The following is an 8,847-nucleotide window of genomic DNA, read 5'->3' on the forward strand; positions in this document are numbered from 1 at the left end:
CGAAAGGTTTAAGACATAGATAGGATCATAGGACAATCATTTGAAAGCCACGTGGCAAATCCAACTTTTTTCTATTTTTTTTCTTTTTGGTTTTTTTATTTTTCTTTTTGATTTCTTACTTGATCATATATACGTGTGAAATTGTGGACAGGCCAAATAGGTTTACATATATACAGTTACAAGATTTAGTTTTTACATTTTTCCAGTGCATTTGTCTCGGACGATATCTTTTCGTTAGGATTAATCTTTCCTACACTGACAGTGTATACACTATCAATGTTGGATGAATGACAACTATATAAAATTTGAATTTGAAATTTAACTTTTACACGCATGTCATAAATCAAGTAGTGATGGTGTATACACTATCAATGTATATAAAATTTATTCTTTTATTAATCAAGAATGCTATTAAGTTTAACAAACTTAAAGAAACAAAGAAGCAATAACACTAATTGAGAAAAAGTAACCTATAAATGATGAAAGTTAGAGAAGCTTTTCTTAGCCACTCAATTGATTCTCCTATCTTAGTTGGTAGGAACATTAATTATTAGTCACTAAATTGATTCCCAAAATTTAGCTGGTGAGGACTTTAATTAGGTGGCCGTGAAATTTTTAATTTCACATTCAGCCCTCTCCTTTCTCTCGTTTTCCTCGTAAATTTTCGAGTTTGTCCTTGAGCTAAAAAATTGATTCTCAAATCGTAGAAAATATAACTATTAAAGCTAAGAAGGGAATAAAAAGTTTCATAAAATACAAACAAATGTATTTAATTATTGATTTGGAGGAAAGAAGTGTTATAATTTGCCATGATTATTTTCAAACAACTTCCAAATAAGATTACAGCAAGCTGTCTTCATATTTATATCTAATTCCATTTCCAAAAGAATGCGACCTAGAAGTTAAGTCTAGTATGAGTAAATAAGAAAAATATTTCGAAAGCAATCTCCCAAACTAAATGAAACTAGAAGAGGACATTTCTTGGTAGAGTTTTTTGAGACATTTTTTCTTTGTCCTTTCTTTTATGTATTTCGAAACTTTCTTTGGGTGGTGTTTGAGAGAGGTGGTTTGGGGGGCATATAGAAACCTGAAATAATTGAACATTGATTGTTTTTTTAAAAAAAAAAGAAGCAACACACACCTATTATGAACAAGTATTTTCTAACCAATTGTGGAAATAGAAAGAGATAATAAGCTTTTGTTAGTACTCCTTGGCCCTTACTAGTTGAAGGAGTAACATTCCTCCCAATGTGTTAATTGGGAAAAGTAGTTGAGTATTTAATTTGATGAAGAATACTACCTACTTATAGCCCCAATAGGTAGGGTTTGATATTATTATTGAAATATTTTTGAAATTTTACAGTGCAATTTTTATTTATTTTTAAGATTCGTAGATTTTGGATATTTGTACATATTCAATGATGTCATTTCTACTATTAGTATAAATTTTAATAAAATTATAATATTTTATCTAAAACATAAAAAATATTTATTTTTCTAGAATTGTACCTGCGGCTTCTTTATTAATTTCTCTTGATACATTGCTAATTCTGATTCTCCTAAAGTAGATGTTGATACATTACCAATTCTCCTATAAGGCTGTTGAGATCTGGGCCTCCTACCCAGTGAAAATGCTGAGAATGGGCTTTGGGTGCTCTTTTTGGATGGTGTCCCTTTTCGTATTCTGTTATATTTTGGAATCCAACGACCTATCAGTAATTCAAACGCTAATCATTACTAGTAAGGATGCGTTTGATAAAAGTGAAACATGAATCCGTCAAGTTATTAAATTATTAAATATTAAATTTGATATATTTGAATATATATCACATTAAGTGATAAGTAAATAATTTATTACTTATTTTTTGGAACTAAGTTTTACCTATATAATTCAGTGTCACTTAATTAATTCAAATCTTCTATTATTTACTATCAAATATAACTGAACATATTAAAATCTAAATCCATTAACTTTAAGTGTTGAATTGAATTATTAAACAGGATGACAAGTCTCAAATTGGAAAGTATATAAAATTTTAGCTTAATCATCCCTTTAGTCCATCATTTTGTTTGGACTGTTTGAATTTTTTGTATAACGTAAGCTCTATGCCAAATATAAATTCATGTTTGTTGTTGCAAAAATATTGAAGGATATTCAAGAGTGTGTAAACTCTGTTAGAACTTATAATTTGATGCTCATTTGAACACATGGAGTTATACGTCACATATTTCCCCAATTTTATTTCCCCAATTTTGTTTGGATTGCTTCATATTTCCCCAATTTTATTTGCTTACATCATCTTTATAATTTCCAATACACCTTTTTATCTTTCCAATATCTTTTTATCTCACATACATCACATCACAAAAAGTGCTACAGTAAAAATATCCCAAATAATCCCAAATAACTTACAATCCAAACAGACCGTCACGTGTTTGTTCTGGTCACCACTTCATTTTTTTAATCTTTTTTTAATAGAAAATAGTATTTTATTATTTGAGATATTATTTGGAATAATTATTGCAATACTTTTCATGATGTAATGTATGTGAAATAAAAGAGTGGTTAAAAGTATAAAAAAGTAAGTTGAAAAATATATTTATGATATAAGCGAAATATTATTTGGAATAACTTACTTAACTATCCAAGCACATTAACTAATTTATCTTGCTTCTCTTTATCCCGGTTCAAGACTTGACATCTACTCAACGAATCGTATAAACCTTTACTAATCGCATTGAAAGGATTACTAGGCTTTCCCTTGTGTCAAAACATCATTATTGCCTTTGGTTTTATTTTCTCACTGTTTCTTCCTTCACACCCGTCTCATAGCCTCCAATTAACTATGAACTTTCCTAACACCTCCAAGTAATTTTCCCTGTTTTAATGCCATAATCACACACTAAGTCCACGTGATAAAACATACCAAAATGACATATAAGAGACGTTTTGGTATGTTTTTTTATTGAAGCACAGGCCTCTAATCAGGTTGTGTTAAAATAGTATATCATCAAGATTTAAATAAAGCAGTCAAAGTATTCTTTTGATTTTTTTGACTTTTATTCTTGTTTAAGTGTAGGTGGAAGGCATTGAATCCACCACCTTTTTTTTTACACTTCCTCTCCTCTTACAGTTAAATTAAGTTACAATTCCAAGATGCATATCTAAGGGGTTTGGCAAGTCCACCATTGAAACACAAATCTCTAATCAAGTTGTATTAATGGTAAATTCATGTAAAGCAGAATATATTATGTCTGCAAGAATGTTTTTTTTTTTTTTAGGATAAGTTAGAGGTTTTGAATCCAAAATCTCCTACTTATAATCCCTCCCACCATACCATCCAATCCAACCTTCCCTGCAAGTATCTAAATTCCAAGATGCCCTTCAATTTTGATAGACTGCAGAGCAAGCAAGGAATGCATTCATCTTTATTTGTTATATTACAAAACCCAACATAGATTGTCATTTGTGATCATCAACAAGCACGCAAAATTCAGTGGAGACTACCATTTGTGATCCCAAATGTGTACGCAGATTGTCCAGAATGCATAAACAAGAAAATTAACAATGACAGTGCACATCATTTCCCACTTGTGCTAATGTCTAAGTACATGTGATATCTTTTCTTTTCATTTTAATTTCTCTTAAAAAAGAAAATATTTTAGAATTTTGTCCTTGTTTTTTCTTAACAGTTAAACTATTTCAGTTGAGAAAACAGAATTAAGATTAACAAGGAAAATATATATGTATAAATTAATTAATTACCTGCGAATTTTTTTTTTAGAATTTGTTACAAATCTCTTTGCTTCCATTAGATTCAACTTTTATAAGCAAGCTATTCTTGATCATAAATTCTCATAGAACTTTTTACTTCTATTTGTCAATTGATCCCATTTTTTTCAAGATAACACAATGTGCTCACCCAGAAAAAAAAAGAAAGAAAAGTAGAGATTTCAGAAAGAAAGAATGAAATGCTGTGACAATAAGAGATGTTCTAACTAGTTTAGTTGTGGGGAAAAAATACTTATGATGAACGCTTCAGTAGAACATATACCTCTTTCCATAAAATATTATTTAATGTTCTCACGGAATCATTATCATGCTTTGAATGGTCATTAGATCTTTTAACCATTCGAATAGGCATAATTTAATATTGTAACTCGAAGGACTGTTATTTTATGAAGTTTTTATAAAAAATTTATTATAGCAACTGATATATATAAATTAAAAAAGTGATTAAAAAATGTGTTCATGAAAAATAAAAAATGTGTTCACGAATCAGCAATCAAAGTATTTTGAGATGAACAAGGTTCGTGTATTAAACCATTACAAGCGAGTTAGATTTATCAACGTTATAAAGGTGTTTGAGTTCAGCCTTTATAAATTTGGTTCATTAGGAAACTCTTAAACGGTCACCAAGATTTTGTCGGCGCCTAATTTTCTAGTGACAAAATCCAAATGCCAGTTTTACATGACTTCCAAGGTCGATCTAAGCTTTCCAACCCATCATTGACCTTGAGCATTAAAAACTTGAAGGTACAGTTCAGGGAATAAAAACACAATAAGCTAATTAGGCCTGTGGATTTGTAATGTTGACATAATAGTAGTGTATTTTGAGAAAAGATATTTTCTCCCAAAAAGATTATTGATAATGAAGTACTTTCCAATTGTCTTAATCCTGCCCCATCTCCAAATAGACCGTGGATGTAACCTCTAATCAATTTTCCAATCACACAATCTTTGATTTTAGAATCACGAGCTCAACTAAATTATTCCAAACAAGGGTCGATTCGTGTACCCTATATTAGTGTCAAAGTGAACTCAATGAAGATAATATCATAAAATAATGTCAGTGCAACATTAATATGAGATGATTTTGTGAGGCACTCCTACGGATTTTAGAGGTGGCTCCCATCCTTTTTCAAGTGCAAGTACTTAGCTCCCCAAGTAACTTCTTAACTTCATAATTACACCTTGAAAGAGTACAATTAACATGCCGATCAACGCGACAACATGGTAAAGTATGCCCAGAACAAGGTTCACATGGTAAAGTATAAGTTTTCAAACGTTTGTCATCACAGAGATCAGCAACAGAGGAGGGAAAAAAATGAGTTGAACTTATTCATGCAATAAATTAAGAGATATGTCCAAACCAGTTCTTGAAAATTCCAGTTCGGCAAGGTCACTTGAAACCAAATTATATATCTTGAGATACATTAATCAGACAATTAATAGCTTGGTGCTATATTACAAAATTTTGCCGAGTGCGAGACAAAAAAGGGCAAAACCAGCAGAAGTTTTGAGAAAGATTCTACCAGCTACCTCCACTCTTGTATTCCATCTTTGCTTTTCAACTGATGGATCGCTTCTCGTTTTCATCCTTGTGTTCTTTGTCTTAACCAAGTGAAAAGGACCATTTTTATACGACATTCGACTAAACATGATAAGGATGAATGTGACATGATCGAGCGGGTTATCGTCATGTTGTTTTCTGGTTTTCTTTTCTTTTGAGCTGCGAATACGGGATGATCGAGCGGATTATCGAGGGAAGTTTATAGGGATTTGAAGGCCACTAAATCGTCTCTTGCGGTTTTGTTACGAACAAAGATTACCATATATGATTCCAGGAATCTGTTTTACATGCATGCACGTCAATTTATACAACTATACCAACATTTCTTTTCATATTTATTTTCTCTTGGTACGTATGAGTTTTAGTACTTTTTTTAACTTTAAGCACGTAAATTTTTACTCATAAAAGGAAAGAGTTAAGCATGGGGTATATTTTTTTTTTTCTTGTTAGTAAAAGAGCCCCCAAGAAAATTTTAAGAAAAAGAAAAGCAAAAAGGTGCAGCATAGTTGCACCTTTTTTTTTTTAAAGTAAAGTTGATCAACTTAATGGTAGCGGTCAATGTGAAAAAAAAATCTGAGGTGTATTGTCAATTGAGATGGCCAGTTGCTGTTACAGGACCATTAGGTCTGCAAGCTAGGGTTGAGAACCAGCTGTGAAGGCAATTTTGCAAGTTGCAACTAAGCTGTCTAGTGGAATTATAATATAGGTTAAATTTAATAAAAAGATGTTGCCTAGGAAAATGGTACAAATGAAGATTACAGGAATCAATTAGCTACTACAACTTTTATTCTTTTTTTTAAAAAAAAAAAAATACAATTCCTCAGTCCTAATATATCCAACATAAATATTCATGCGTACCTTTTAAAATCCAACATATATACATCAATTAAAGTCAGGGGCCTTTACAACCTTAGTAGTGGTTCGATCGGTTCAATATGAGATTTGTATGCATGGAAATTAATGATTGTGGAAGAAAGTCTTTGATAAGTATTAAAAATTTGTCGTGTTTTTATGCATTATCATATGTAATGTATATAATATATTTTTTTGAATTTTACATCTTTTGTGTTGGTCCATCTATTGTACCGTACAATAGTGACTCACAATTAAAAAAAAAAAAAAGAAAAAAGCCCTGTATCCCACATGAGTCATGATGGCTCATAAGTTTTATTTTATTTCATTTTATTATGATGGTATATATTTTTCTTTTTAAAGTATATAGATAGGCTCTAAAGGCAACATCAAAATCCAGGTAAGCAACAACCAAGCTGGCCAAGGATGGGGCATGCATTTGTTGCTATGTATCCATCTTTTGGCTGACGTAATGAGTAGGGATTGCTTAATAGAAGTGGCATTTTCTGCATATATAATTACACAAACATCATTTTCAGTCATCAACGGGCATTTGTGGTATCTTTTGGGCGTATGTAGCTGGCTCATCGTCCAAGCCAAAAAGGGCTGTTACTTTCACAAATGGGGTCTTCTTTCTCACTTCTGTTGAGACAGAAAGAAAGAGCAAATCACTCACAATATATTATTATTATCTCCATATTTGTCCAGCTAGCAAATGCAAATTACTATATTATAGTAGTAGTAGTTGTAATCTAGCCAGTTGCCTCTAATATAAATCAGCCACCATGTATGTTGTCTTTTCTACAAATCACATGGCCACAATAACTTGGGATGCCTCTAATGCAGTAAGAGAAATCCATTCTTTCTTTCTTTTTTTGGGGAGGGGAGGGGGGGGGGGGGAGATTTTCGAATGACATGAATAGTATAGGGAGGCATATATGATGATGATGATGATGATGATTCACAAGTATAGGCAAGAAAATTCATTTAGTCCCAAGGCAAGTAGTTTTCATAACATTGGCAATAAAAGATCCAAAAGAAAAAAAGAACAAATTGGAGACTTCATGATCATATGGAGAATTAATTTCAAAAAATTGGCATTGCGTGACAACGATGTGTTTAGTTGGATAACAAACCATTTTGATCATCCAAAAAATAGCCAAACATACCCAGTTAGTTCTTAATTATCGGTCTTATTGAGCTTGTTTTGGACCGTATTTTTGAAAATAATCACTAGCGAAACCACAGTTAAGGTTGGGGGTGGCAAGATTGATAAAGATGTTTATTTAAGAAAGTACCCTTGCATATTTAAAAATTTTAGGGGGACAAACTCTAATATTACATTTTTAAGGGGACGTTCAAGGATTTATTGGATTTTGTGGGGGGGACAAAATTTAATTTTTACTAGGATATGGGTAAAATTCTAAATTATTTGGAAGGGCTACGAACAGAGAATTTTTGGAATCTCGGGGCGCCCCATTAGATCCGCCGCTGGAAATAATTATATAACTTTACATTTCATATTACCAACATTGCCGCTTAATTTTACTTATCTTCTTCCTACATTTTTCTACGATGAACATTTGCTTGTTGAGATTTTAAATTTTGGCACTAAAATTCAACAAATGATATTTGAACAAAACTTTCCATAGGCATAGGCTAACGATTTCTTTACCGTTTGCATAAATCTTAAGATTACCTATTTGAATTGTTATTTTTAAGAGTTTTTGTAAAAAAATATATTATAGTGATTTGATGTATGTGAGATAAAAAGATAATGTATTCATGAAAAATTCTTAAAAATTTTTCAGTAGAAAATCACAGTCCAACGAACGTAGTGTTTCCATGTATAAATATAGTCTTGGAGGATTTTGCTTATCACTTTCAATATCCATTTTGGAAAAATTTCCCTCAAATTTATTGACCAAATTGGTGAATAGAGGTTATGGTACATCATACATGGATTAAAAAAAATAATAACAATAAAGAAGTACGTTTAATCTCAATGTGAAAATGTATACACTATATATAAAAATAATCTATATATTGATCCAATTTTCATCTCTATTAGTTAAATGTCTTGTAAGGTTTGAAATCCTTTCTTGAACCAAAACAAAAACTAATATACATATATATATATATATATCAATCAATGGGTAAAGATTCCTAACTTATGCATATTATACCATATTTAAAAGATTCCTAATTACCCTAATTTCTTGCAAAATCAACGGCTATTTGAAACAAATACAGCAAAAAGTCATCAAAAAGGGACCACAAATGATGAAAAAACAAATCCTTGCGTTAAAAAGAAAAAAGGAACAAATCCTCCTCATAGTGATTGATGTATGCTTAATTAAAATAATTTAATTCCTTAGAAAAACGGGCCTCAAGATTATTATCATAATTAATTACTTTTAAGCGCTGACCTCATCCAACTTTTTAACATATCTAGTCTATGCGGGAATGGGGAGCTTTTCAATCGAATTCTGATTGCTGACGTGGCCCGCTTGCATTGGTTGATTGGTGGTTGTCCGCTCGTGTGAATTTGGTCGTCCGCTTCTTGTGTGAATTTGCTGGCCTGCCGATTGTTTCTTTCTTTCCATTCCCACGCCTGAATTCTTTCGTTTTTTTAACATAT

This window comes from Coffea arabica, chromosome 1e (assembly GCF_036785885.1).
Source record: "Coffea arabica cultivar ET-39 chromosome 1e, Coffea Arabica ET-39 HiFi, whole genome shotgun sequence".
Classification (NCBI taxonomy): domain Eukaryota; kingdom Viridiplantae; phylum Streptophyta; class Magnoliopsida; order Gentianales; family Rubiaceae; genus Coffea; species Coffea arabica.